This window comes from Pinus tabuliformis, chromosome 9, assembly GCF_031772625.1.
Source record: "Pinus tabuliformis cultivar Carrire ecotype Pingquan chromosome 9, CPIR1, whole genome shotgun sequence".
Classification (NCBI taxonomy): domain Eukaryota; kingdom Viridiplantae; phylum Streptophyta; class Pinopsida; order Pinales; family Pinaceae; genus Pinus; species Pinus tabuliformis.
The window spans coordinates 1963865966-1963880312 of NC_142307.1; positions in this window are offsets into that span (position 1 = coordinate 1963865966).

A 14347-nucleotide genomic window follows, 5' to 3' on the forward strand; every position below is an offset into this window, starting at 1 on the left:
CATCAAACAGCTCAGCCTGCAACGTGATGAACGTTTGTCACAGAACCAATAGAACATGCAAACAATTGATGAAGTGTGCCGGTGAGTACCAGAGGTTTCCATCGCCTCAGACCTACCAATAGAGATGCGGATCCACTATCTAGCAAGTGGATTCTGAAATGCATGTGAGGAAACAATGCATGTGCAGTTGGAGCTGAATCTCCAGATTGTCGAGCTGTGGCTGAAGGCACAGCGTTCCACTCCTCCAGAAGTTTGAGAGCAACACATTACCGCTATTCAAAAAGGATTGGAAGAAATTGAACAGGCAGTGTAGGACTATACTGGTATGTTGGACCAAGCCTTTGCGATCCTCACATCCTTGCAGGAGGACCCCAACATATAGCACCTTAAGATAGATGCACGTGAGCTTTAGGAGTAGTATGATAATGTAAGGGGAACTATGCAGACAGTCATCCTCACTCAACGGCTAACAAAAATGAAACAAGCAAGGGCATTGAAAGAGTTGGTGGATGATGCAAGACAGAAAGAGGCACTTCTCAAAGAACTCGTCCAGCCATGGATTGATGAGGCCTTCACCATTACGGCAGATATCGAGGGCAAGCTTGCACAGATGTAGGGACTCTATGTGCTAAGAAAGGAAAATGATCCTCACAAAGAAGCATCAGAAGAGCATGTTAATGTCAGTCTTTGCAGCCTTCCTCCAGTCATCAAACATGCTCTTACAAAGTAATTTTAAGGTGTCAAGGTCAAATTTTGTCATTTCATTGAGTCTTCAAGTAAAATTTGGTCACTAGGTATTAGGTCTAGGGTTTACTCTTACTCTTGTCAAAGTTGTCCAAATTTCGGTCCATGTCACCATTCAGCTGAGTGTACCATCATTCATAGGTTGTCATCATCATGTCAAGCTCCACTAGGTCATTTTATACCTTGTTCATGCTTTAGTTGTGCCTAGGTAAGGTTCATTTCCCTCTCTTAGGGTTTTGAAGGCAATTTCTCTTGGATGGTCAAATCATCAGCAAAACTTATATCCTGATGTTCATACACCTTCCCCTATCCTTAGTGTACCTTAGTAAACACTTCCCATCACTGAGATCCCCCAAATTCCTCATTTTCGCACAAACTCTAGTTTCTTGCTACAACTTGGCAATTTTCGAGGCTAGGCCTGTGTTTTGCCCTTTCGAACCCCTTCCCCTCACTCAATCTCTAAAATTTCACTTTCCCCTACTTCCTAACATCCCTCCCTGCTTCCAAAATTTTTCTCAAGAATTTAGAAGCCCCTTATCCCCTTCATTTCGATTCATTTCAACAAATCCCATGTTCCATACATCGGTGTAGGTTTTACTCAAATGATGTTTCTGAGCAACGAAAGATGAATTTGGAAAAACTGAGAGAGGTTTTTGTCCAAAACAAGCCAAGGAAGAAAAACCTCCTTCACTTTTTACACAGGTGTGATGGTTTTAGAGAAATGTCAAAAATACAAGAGCCTCGGGAGAATTGATACACCTCTAAAGTGACCTTGGTAAAATCAAGTTTTATCCTAGCTTGGTTATCAAAATGACTTTCTTGATGAGTAAAAAGATAAGTAAACTCAAATACCTTTTCAACAAGCTATCCTGCACCCAATTTGGACATCGGGAAGGTCTCCAAAACTGGTCTGCATAAAGGTGCGGCGCACCTGGGTAATGGTGCAGCGCATTGGTGGTCTGCACCTTTAACAAAGGAAAAGTGCGGTCAGGTCTGCTGGATACATTACCATTAGGTGCAGGACCACAGGAAATACTCACAAAAAGTGAAGACTTAGACATTTTTGAGCAAAAAAAGGCTTTTCTGCCCAATGCGCCACGCCACTTGGCGTGCGCTTATGATTGGGACATCTTCTGGAGGAAAACTTGATATTTTTGGATTTTTCATCAAAATTTATATATGTTCATGGATTACCTAAGGATTTCATCAAGTTCTGGGTGGCCTAAAGGGTCAAAAACACCCTAAAAATGACCTTTCTACCACCTTTTGCAGCCACAGGAAGCCGTCTTGGGAGATTGATGTTTTGGAGGGGAAAATGACATCCAAATCCAGAAATTCCACTTGGGTTGGAAAGTAGACAGGCAGGGATTTCAAACGAGCTATCTTGAGCTCAATTTGGACTTCGGGAAGTGCCTCAAAATCAGCTCCAAAGTGGCGCAACTCATAGAGAATTTGGGCATGGCGCATAGACAATTTTGGCTTGTTTTTCACTCTACAGCTCAGAAATTCACCCAGTTTTGACCAGTTTTACTTTTTGATGTAATGATTGATCTATCTTGACGTAACTTGATGACCATGACGTAATTTTGGCACATATTTACTTGTTCTAGAAGATTCATTCACTAAAAAGTGAAAATTTAATGAATGAATCAGTTTCCTATCATATAGAGGCAAGTTGTTTGATTGCCTAGATTTCAGTGCTCTGTTTAGAATTGGTTGAAACAGCTCCTAGAATGATGAGCTCGACCCCTAAAGGCAAGGTAATAGGTTTGACTTGTCTATATTATGTAATTTCTAAGTCATTTTCATGGTTGGACACTTGGGATTGCTTGGCACTCTATTGTACATTCCATTTCTACAATTTTGGCAAAGGAAAGACCAGGGTTTTGCAACACTTATTGGGATCCATGTGGCTCTATGTTTTGATGGTGTGTTTCTCTATGTATTTGTAAGTTCATTGATGTTATTGTGTATTATTTTCCCTTCTCTTGTCTTTTGCAATTAAACAAATAAGTCATTAAGGTAGAATTCGTGGACTGCTATGCTCTGCTTGGATATTTTGTTTAATTCTTCATGTTTTCATCTGTTTGAGGAGGACTCTTGATACCCTCTTTCCCTCCTTGGCTCCTCATCGATCTGATCCACCCATTCATTCAATTCAAAGCATCAAATTGATTGCCTTCCTTGCCCCAATCAAAACTTTTCAAAAATCTGGCCTCATCCCCGGACCCAAAATTTCCCTGTCCCTTTTTCCAACAAAACCCCCAAAAACTCAAAACAAATCCTTGTACTTCATACCTAGCCTAAAATTAGTTTATATTTCAGTCATCTCAAGCCCCATTGATTATCTTTTGTTGAGATTTACCCGAAGAGAGCCCTCTCCTGTCCTCGTAGGGCTAACTGCGAGGTTGAGCGTGGTTTGATGTGGACCTAGAACCTTGTCTTTTCAGCCTGAGGCAAATCTAGGCTCTAACATAGTGGTGACCATACTGGGGAAGAAAATGGTTTGCTTGTTGATTTCATTTGTTTTATAGCTACAGACAGAGCATGAAGTTATGCCAGGTAGCCTTCAAAATTCTTTTTCTTTGCATTAGTGGAAGTAGATAAACGCTGCTTCAGTCAATCTCCGGTCTAGCTTGTAAACGTGACATCTAACTTGTTAATTGCCCAGTACATGTATCAAGTTCAGATCTGATTGTTGATGGTGGACAACGATCAGACATAAGAAGGCTGAAATCATCCACTTAGCGACTCCATTCACTGAAAAATCCAGAAATCAATGCTTCATGGTGACTCCACTGTAGGAAGATCAGTAGCTTTAAGATTTTCAAGATGGAACGGGTTGCAAGAAGATATGCTCCCAAGAGTCGAGATCACATTCCAAGTTTTCCAAATAAAATTCCTAAGGTAGATTGGCAAAAGAATTTGCCTATGTTTAGAGATGATAATAGGAAGGAGGTTGCTTTACATCTGGTTAGATTTCACATGCATATTCACAAGTTGAAGGTTGATTTTCCTGAAGATTGCTTGATGAAGATATTCATGGCCACTCTAGAAGGTGAAGCCCAAACTTGGTATGAAAATTTGCCGCCTGCTTGTATTTACTATTTGAAGGATTTTCATGCCATGTTCTTTGAAAGGTATAAAGAATCTTATCCATCATTAAATTTAGTTCAGAACTGTTGCAAACATGCTTATAGTTTTATTAAAAGCCTTGAGAAATATTATGAAGATGATAATTTCATGGATGATGAGATCATGGAAGCCTTGTACGAGAATCCATTTCAGCAACATGAAGAGAACCTAGAGGATTCCCATCAAGATGCTCAGGAAGCTTTGCAGCAGGATCAAGATCTTGGTACAATGGAAAATGATGAAAGAGAAGGTTTTGTTTCAGATCTGTCCATAGAGGAAGACAATATGCAGGAAAGTCAAGTTTCAATTTCAGAAGGTGATAAAGTCAAGTCAGCTATTTTAGATCTAGATTCAGAGTGACAATCAAGAATAAATTGTGTTGAATCCCATGAAGGAGAGCTCTGATGTTGAGATCGTTCTCAGTTCATTAGAACACAACCTTCATGAGGAGGTAATCCAGTCAGTCCATGAAAAACAGAATGAGATCTTTGTTCACATAAGTGATAAATCTTCTTTCAATAATTCAGTGATAAATGATAATCTGATTGCCATGTCATATGAAAAAAATTACCTTTTGAGCAAAAGAAAACAAAAAGCATTATCTCCTTTGTCTAAAAATGAGATAGATCAACTCTTGAAAGGTCATGTTACAGCCCAAGCTAAAGCAAATTTGCAGTGCACACATGGTCAAGAAAGTGTTGGTGAAACTTCTTCCTCTTTTGAAAACGATGACGGTCTTGTAATCAGTTTTATAGATTAGCAAACAGATAATATTTTCTTTCACAAAGATGATAAGGCTGTCATGTTTGATAATCTTGAAGATTGTTTTTTGTTTAAGAATGACCTAGACCATGAAGTTGAGGAATATGAGCTTGAGAGAGACAATATGCCAGGATTTCTCATGGTCAAGGAACCTATAGCTAACACTCAGATGGCAGAAGCACATACCTCTTTGTGCCTTCCTATCACTCAGCAACCAATTGTTCTTTCATATCAGAATGAAGGGAGTACTTGTATTTTTGTTGTTGGATCTCAAGACAAGCTAGTGCTTCAGGATTTTCAAGATCCTTTTAGCATTCTGTTGCAAGCACCAGAGAAGATGAATGTTGGCTAGTTTGTTAGCATAAGCCTTGGTTTCAATTGTTATTGTGAGTTGCCTACATGTACAAGGTTCTGCCTGCTCGAAGAAAGAGAGAGCAGAATTTCATTGAGTAACCATTTGTTGGATTGGTTACATTGGAAGGCCCACTTCACATGATTATACATATTTCATCAGTAAGCAGGTAGTCATCGTCATGATTTGAAGCCCTCAAATCTTGATGGACTGCTGCCCTTTGAAAGCTTTGTAAGTACTTGTTTCAGTTAAGTCAGTCTTGAGTCATTTTTTGTTTCAGTCAGTTTAAAGATAGTTTCGATTGAGTGTCCAGTTTCAGCTTTTGAGAGTCTTGTTTCAGTTTTGCATTAGTCAGTTCAAGTATGAGTCTTCAGTCAAAGTTATTGGTTTTTCGGTGTTTTGAAGTTATTGACTCCATTGCCCAATGGATATGGCATTGGTCTGCTCTCCCAAAGCTCTGTGGTTCTTGGCACCTCCAAGGAGATACCATCCCCATTGGAGCCAATGTTAGTGTCAATCTTTGCAGCCTTCCTCCAGTGATCAAACATGCTCTTACAAAGTGATTATAAGGTGTCAAGGTCAAATTTTTTCATTTCAGTGAGTCTTCAAGTAAAATTTGGTCACTAGCTATTAGGTCTAGGGTTTAATCTCACTCTTGTCAAAGTTTTCCAAATTTCGGCCCATGTCAGCATTCAGCTGATTGTACCATCATTCAGAGGTTGTCATCATCATGTCAAGTTCCACTAGGTCATTTTATACCTTGTTCATGCTTCAGTTGTGCCTAGGTAAGGTTCATTTCCCTCTCTTAGGGTTTTGAAGGAAATTTATCTTCGAGGGTCAAATCATCAGCAAAAATTGTATCCTGATGTTCATACACCTTCCCCTATCCTTAATGTACCTTATTAAACACTCCCGTCACTGAGATCCCCCAAATTCCTCATTTTTGCACAAACTCTAGTTTCTTGCTACAACTTGGCAATTTTCTAGGCTAGGCCTGTGTTTTACCCTTTTGGACCCCTTCCCCTCACTCAATCTCTAAAATTCCACTTTCCCCTACTTCCTAACATCCCTCCCTACTTCCAAAAATTTTCTCAAGAATTTAGAAGCCCCTTATCCCCTTCATTTCGATTCATTTCAACAAATCCCACGTTCCATACATCAGGGTAGGTTTTACTAAAATGATTTTTCTAAGCAAGGAAAGATGAATTTGGAAAAACTGAGAGCGTTTTTTGTCCAAAACAGGCCAAGGAAGAAAAACCTCCTTCACCTTTTACACAGGTGTTATGGTTTTAGAGAAATTTCAAAAATACAATTGCCTCGGGAGAATTGATACACCTCTGAAGTGACCTTGGGAAAATCAATTTTTCTCCTAGCTTGGTTAGCAAAATGACTTACTTGATGAGTAAAATGATAAGTAGACTCAAGGACCTTTCCAACGAGCTATCCTGTGCCCAATTTGGACATCAGGAAGGCCTCCAAAACTGGTCTGCAAAAAGGCGCGACGCACTTGGGTAGTGGCGCGGTGCATTGGTGGTCCACACCTTTAACAAAGGAAAAGTGCGGTCAGGTCCACTGGATACATGACCATTAGGTGTGGGACTGCAAGCACTACTCACAAAAAGTGCGGACCTAGACATTTCTGAGCAAAAACAGGCTTTTCTGCCCAATGCGCCACGCCACTTGGCGCACGCTTATGATTGGGACATCTTCTAGAGGAAAAATTGATATTTTTGGATTTTTCATCAAAATTTATGTATGCTCATGGATTACCTAAGGATTTAATCAAGTTTTGGGTTGCCTAAAGGGTCAAAAACAACCTAAAAATGACCTTTCTGCCACCTTTTGCACCCACAGGAAGCAGTCTTGGGCGATTGAAGTTTTGGAGGTGCAAATGACATCCAAATCTAAAAATTCTACTTGGGTTGGAAAGTAGACAGGTAGGGCTTTCCAACGAGCTATCTTGAGCTCAATTTGGACTTCAAAAAGTGCCTCAAAATCAGCTCCAAAGTGTCGCGACGCATAGAGAATTTGGGCGCGGCGCATAGAGAATTTTGACCTGTTTTTCATTGTACAGCTCAGAAATTCGCCCAGTTTTGACCAGTTTTACTTTTTGATGTAATTATTGATCTATCTTGATGTAACTAGATGACCATGATGTAATTTTGGCACATATTTACTTTTTCTAGAATATTCATTCACTAAAAAGTGAAAATTTAACGAATGAACCAGTTTCCTATCAAATAGAGGCAAGTTGTTTGATTGCCTAGATTTTAGTGCTTTGTTTAGAATTGGTTGAAACAGCTCCTAGAATGATGAGCTCGACCCCTAGAGGCAAGGGAATAGGTTTGGCTTGTCTATATTATGTAATTTCTAAGTCATTTTCATGGTTGGACACTTGGGATTGCTTGGCACTCTATTGTACATTCCATTTCTGCGATTTTGGCAAAGGAAAGACTAGGGTTTTGCAGCACTTGTTGGGATCCATGTGGATCTATGTTTTGATGGTGTGTTTCTCTATGTATTTTTAAGTTCATTGATGTTATTGTGTATCATTTTCCCTTCTCTTGTCTTCTACAATTAAACAAATGAGTAATTAAGGTAGAATTCATGGACAGCTATGCTCTACCTGGATATTTTGTTTAATTCTTCATGTTTTCATCTGTTTGAGGAGGACACTTGAGACCCTCTTGCCCTCCTTGGCTCCTCATCAGTCTAATCCACCCATTCATTCAATTCAAAGCATCAAAACGATTGCCTTCCTTGCCCTAATCAAAACTCTGCAAAAATCTATCCTCATCCCCGGACCCAAAATTTGCATGTCCCTTTTTCCAACAAAACCCCCAAAAACTCAAAACAAATCCTTGTACTTCATACGTAGCCTAAAATTAGTTTATATTTCAGTCATCTCAAGCCCCATTGATTATCTTTTGCTGATATTGACTCGGAGAGAGCCCTCTCCTGTCCTCGTAGGGCTAGCTACGAGGTTGAGCGTGGTTTGATGTGGACCTAGAACCTTGTCTTTTCAACCTAAGGAAAATCTAGGCTCTAACAGAGCGCATGCAGCAGGTCTAGCAAATCACAGAACGGTGCACCACGAACATCCGAGTAGTACGGGACCAGTTGGAGGGACTCCATGCCAAGATCGTCGCACCAACAGAGTGACTCGGGAAGAGTCACAATGATTGTGTTGGGAGCCTATTGGGCAGGGAATCCCCCCACAACATGTTTTGGGGCTCAAAGCCAAAGTTTTGGTCAAATGTATTGTAAGACTCCGCGAATTACGGGTGCAGAGCACGAAGTATAGGGTTGTCCGCCCTAAGTATTGTAAAGTAATGTAATGTCATGTCAGCCTACCCATGGTCCGCGGACCATGGGATTGTATAAATAGAGTGAGGCTCTAAGTTGTAAAGGGAGCAAATCAGAGAGATATATGAATACGCATGGTTCGAGCATAGAGTAAGAGTCTAAGTGTATTGGGTTGTAGTAGTAGGAAGAGGTTCTGCAGTTGAGTGCTCAGAGGTCTAGTAGAGTCCGCAGTTGAGTGCACACGGCAGTGTCAAGTCTATAATCTTGATCAAAGAATAATAAAGAGAAGTTGATTCTGATTTTTGTGTATCTTCTTGTGTATTGCCTTCTTTACATTTATATTGGTTTTTTTATCGCGTGCACTGATATGATTGCTGGATATGCTGTTAATTATCGCTAGTCTTACACAAATAAGTTGAGTAATCGGGTAATAACAGATTAAATAGCAAGGAACTTAGGTTTAATATGGGTCGTGCCTCGAGTAGGGCTACGCGGAAGCATCATCACAGGTTGCAAGGGACTAATAGGTGTGTGTGGCGACGTGCATGTAAGGTCAAACCGCGGACCTCCAGAATCTCATCAGACATCCCCAGGGTGTGGAAACCTAGTTCTAGCACCCTCCCATACTACTTGGGTGAGACCTCAAGCCGCGCTCCATATACTGTTGCCGAAAGGGCCAGTTGTACTAGTATTTGCTTGGCTAAATCACCTCTGAACTGGGTCAGGCCCATACAAGCCAACACTGCTCCTTTCAAACTCTGGTACATATTGTCATAATACTTCATCAGACCCATTTTTTACAGATGCTTAGCAATGATAGAAAATTTTGTTGCACGTACCACTAACTCCTGTTTTTGTTAGACGGTGTAACCTTATGGGGCAATTCCTGTTGTTAGGAAGTGTATGATGTCTTTGAAGTGTCCATCCGTGACACGCACTACAAATAACTGTGTGTTAGGCAATCCTTCCTCCAAATTAGTAGGCTCTTCCCCCGTTTCGATGCGCGACAGATTCTGGTCCCGCGTTCAGTCATTCAGGATTCACAATAACTTCAAAATCATATTCCTGGAACAATAAAAACACCTACAGATTCTCCCACTCAACAAAGGCTTATTGACCAGGTATTTCGATGCAGAATGATCTGTATACATCTTAAAATTTCCACCCAAAAAATAGTGTCTAAACTTCTAGAACACATATACCATGGCTAACCCTTTGCACTTGGTGGTGGAATAGTTCTTCTCAGCCTTAGATAACCTCCTGCTTGCGAATGCTATAGGATGGTCCAATTCTCCTCTGCCAGCCTGTGTTAGTACTGCTCCTAGTGCTATACATGATGCGTCTACATGTACATGAAACTCCTTCTTCCAATCCAGGAAGACTAAAATCGGTGTGGTGACCATTTTTCCTTTCAATAAATCCAAGCTTTTCTGACAGTCCTCATTCCAACAAAACGTGACATCCTTTTTCAACAACTTCTCCATAGGCGCGGTGATCTGGGCATAGCCCTTGATAAACTTCCTGTAGTACCCAGTATGTCCCAATTTTGCGCGCAACTGTTTCACACTCCTCTGTGCCTCCAAGTTAAGTATCACTTTGATCTTCACGAGATCTACCATCAGTCCCTATCTACAAACCACATGACCTAGCAAAGTCCCAAAAGGAATACAAAACAAACATTTCTTTAGATTGAGCGCAATCTGGTACCTTTGACAAGTATCTAGCATCAAGCGCAAACTTGCCACATGGCATTTCACCAACCCAAACACAGTCCACTCAACAAAGTACACATCCAGAAACTTATGCATGAATTCTTTGAATGCAGCAATGACTACGCGCAAAAAAATCGCAGGTGCATTCTTCAATCCGAAAGGCATTACAGTGTATTAGAAACATCCCCATTCAGTAGTGAAGGTCGTCTTGCTTCTATCTTCGGGTGCGATTTTGATCTGATGGTACCCAGAGAACCATCAATGAAGGAGTACACTTCCTGGCCACCTACATTATCCAATACCTCATCAGTGAACGGATTCGGGAAAGGATCATGTACGCAAGCGTCATCAAATTCTTGAGATCTACCCATATCCTTATTTCATCCTTCTACTTATTTTCTTGTACCACCATTTGGCTCACCCAATCAGATTCTTCTATAGGCTCAATGATACCTACCATGAGCATCTTTTCTAGCTCTAAGCAAACCTTCTCCTTATACTCCGGATTGAGATGGTAAGGTCTTTGCTCAATCGGATTCACATCAGGTTTTAACATGATCTTCATAATGCCCAGATCTCCTACTATCCCCTTTAACTCCATGAACTTGGTAAGGAACAAATCCTGGTATTCGCAAAGAAATTTGGTGACCTTATCTACCATCACATCATCCTAGTAATCTCCAATCTTCACGAATTTGGGCTCCACCTCCGTACCAATATTTACCTGTTTCGTTTTCAATGGCGTGGTTATATTAGGATTCTCGATCTGCATTCGCTTGACCTCGTGGTGACCCTCAGTTTCACAGATATTAATCTTTCATGGGACCTTGTCTTCTTCTTCAGCAGTCACATTATAGCATTCTAGCGTGTGCCTCAACTGTGTGGTCCAATCGGGTTGAACTAGATCCAAAGGATCATGTGGTATCCTAAAGATTGCTTCTTTAACTTCTTGTAGCACTTCATCAATATAGTAAAACCCATCTTCGAAGTTGAACATCATTATGAATCCTTCGTGCAGAATATCCCATTCACCTGGGCCATGGAAGATCTCTATCTCCAAGTACTAGTTCATCGAGATGACATCCAAGGTATGACAAAACAAGTGCACCCATTCAGGTTGGGGCTTTGCTCCATAAGCCTTAGCCCATTTGGAAAAGTTTGCTCATGGATCATCCTTCCCATCATATTTTTTTTTCATTCATACCTTCGACTTCCTAAAGCATGTTCACATCATCCTCCTACACTCGCACTAATCGTCAAAACTACCCTTGTACGTACCCCACCATCTCACAGGTGTACCGTGCAGTGCCCATTCCAAAGCCTAGAAGCACTGCTTCTCTGGTACTTCCCTCTGAAATGCATCCAAAAACACATCCACATCATTCAAGCCATCATAAGTAGGCATATTTCTTACTTCTGATGACAGAGAGCGTAACAATTGGGTCATCATGTTACAGCTTAGCATGGTTACTTCATGTAGTTGATTCTGCCAACGCTCTAATTCTTCATCAAAGTCTGAGGTGTAGGAACTCTCGTGATCCCATGTAATTCATCCATCTGTTGTCGGATTCACCCAATCTTGGTCTCGTGCTGTTATCTTATATATGCAGTCCAAATATTCATCACTTTCGTAATTACGGACTAGTTCAGTATAGGGTGATCCTTCAGCAGGATCTAGGGGTATTATTATGCGAAGCAATTTCTTTTCAAATATCATTTTTTACTTCTTTAAGTTGATTACCCCGTTCATGTCAGTAACCCAGTCAATGCCAAGGAGCATAGGGTAGGGGTTGTTGTCATCCACAATCTCTATCACTTCAAAGTTAGCCAATGTGCTTGCACCTTCAATGTCTACAGTTACTCCTTGCAGTCGTCCCATGGGGATGATCTTCTGTTGATTTGCCATCCTTAACTGAATCGGAAAACACTACAGTGCGGGTCTCCCCATCCACTCCCAAGTTTGCTTTGGTAAAACATATGCGTCTGACCCTAGATCCAGAATACACTGATCCATTTAATATTCTCCTATCTGCATGTTCATTCTCATCTCATGTCTTGTCCTTGCTTTATACTTACCAATATTCCATACCACGCACAGTTCACCCGAAGTGTTTCTGGCGCATCTATTTATAAGTTCCTGTAACCCCTTCATAGCCTTACTATTACGCAATAGCTTCATATAGGTCTCTAGAAAGGTCCTAATCATAGAAGGGTCCATTTCTTGAATAGGCTTATCCTGACTCCCTAAGGTAGAGGCCTTAGCAAAGCTCTTCTTTGCTTCCATGAATGTTTTTCATGCGTGCTCCAAATCAAATTCAGCCTCCTTCGTAGGAGATTTGTGAACCCATGCACTGTCTTTGGTCTATTTCCCCTTATCATCGCCTGTTGCAATTCAACTTTGGAGCACTATATTCACATTCGGATCCTCTTTGTGAGGCTTAGCCCTCATCGTCTATAGGTTCTAAGTCCACTGAGGTGGTAGCACCCCTTTGTTTCATATCCTCACTATCAGCATAGTACAGTCCTATGTCTCATGATTAAACTGAGTACACTATTTACAAGACGGACGCGTTGGGTTAGTGCATTCACGGGCATAGTGTCCTGGTCCTCCATAATTGTAATAGATCAATTGTCCCTAGCCTCTGTCAGGTCCTCCTCTTCCTCCACCTTGTCTGCGCCCTAGAAATCCTATTCACGCCATCCCAGCGCTTTGCTCAGGAGGTCGAGTTTCTACCCGAACTCTATAGGTGGTTGTTCTATCCATCATCAATTCACAACTTCAACATTTGCAGTCATCATTCCCTACCAACCTACTTAAGTTGCAGAACATTTGTTGCGGTGTTTATACAAACTTCTGCAACAAATGACAATTATCAGTCATATGTTTCCCTGCTACCTGACATATAGTGCACCACAAAGCAGGCCCTGCACTTGGTCTTGCTTGGGCTTCCAGCCTCAAAAGCATTGGTCCTCCTCCTACAATATAGTTGGCAAAGACCGCGCAGTGATCTTTGTCATGCCCCTGACCTTTACATTTTAGGCACCATATCTCTTCACGCACCTCCGGTCGAACTGTTCTGTCCTGCTTCAAACTTTGCATTTCGAGGAAAATATTTTGCAAATACGCATGGATTTGTTGAACCCCCAGATTTGGATCTTGCATCAGTGTTTCATGTAATCTTATTGCAATCTCCAAGGCCTCTACCTAAGTCGTAATCTTTTGTTGTGACAGTGCAACCCTTAGGTGTGGCAGGAGCAAAGCCATGAACCACTCACAGTGTTGTCCATCTATTAAGTTCATATTGACTTCGTAGATTTTACACTTCAATCTCTAATCCAATTCCCAAGGTGTCTCACCTAGTTTCATCATGATTTCCTTGAACCCCACAATCGACTGCGCCTCGGATTTAGGCCTATTGAACTCTTTATTCAATGCGGTATAGATCTCTGCCAACCTAGCATTTGGGTTATCGTTAGAGTAATTGATGTACCAAGTTAGTGCACAAGCCTGTAAATTGCTAACCAGTGTTTCCTTCTTCACGTGATCATTTGTGATGCCCTGAGCTTCCCATACAGCTTTTATGAAGAACCAAAACTAGTCTAGGTCCTCATTTCCTAAGCCTTTAAACAAAGGCAGCTTCACTAAATTTCCCATGTTGAACTGCGGTGTGGGTGGTGATAGTGTGGGCAAATTCGTAGGGGGCGATGGTGGTGAAGGTGGAGGTGGTGTGGGTGGAGGTGGTAGTCGTGGGAACCCTTTCTTTATCAACTAAACTACACTTTGCAGAGAAGCCTGCACTACTCCCTCTTCGTCACTCAAAGGAGGTGAAATCACTGGGCTATATTTGGGACCCTTTCTTTCTTCATTTCTGTAAGACTTTCCACTTCGTGTAGCTCCGAACATCAAAGTAGCTGCATAAACCATTTTTTACACAATAACATCTTAATCTAAGTGTTTGAAGACTTCAAGTACTTACCTCACGGACCTTTGAAAATGTGTCGCTCCGCCTCACTGTAACTAACTAAGGTATTAACCATGAATTCATTCATAAATCCTCCTATGATACGATTGAGCCAATGATTGACAGTGGGGCAAGCTTATCCTTAGAGGCTTCTAGTCTATGTACTAACTCTGGGGTTGAGACAATAGGACCGTCAAGCCTCCACCTTCCTTGGCTATCCACTAGCTTCGCGATCCACTCGTATAACTCAATTGGAAAGAAACAAAAAAATATCTCTTGGATTTATGTATATAGGTACTTGTCCAGCCATTGTTCCTTTGTCAGTAGTGGATTTCTGTTCTCCTGTGCCGCGAATTCGTGGATCTTCTTATCTA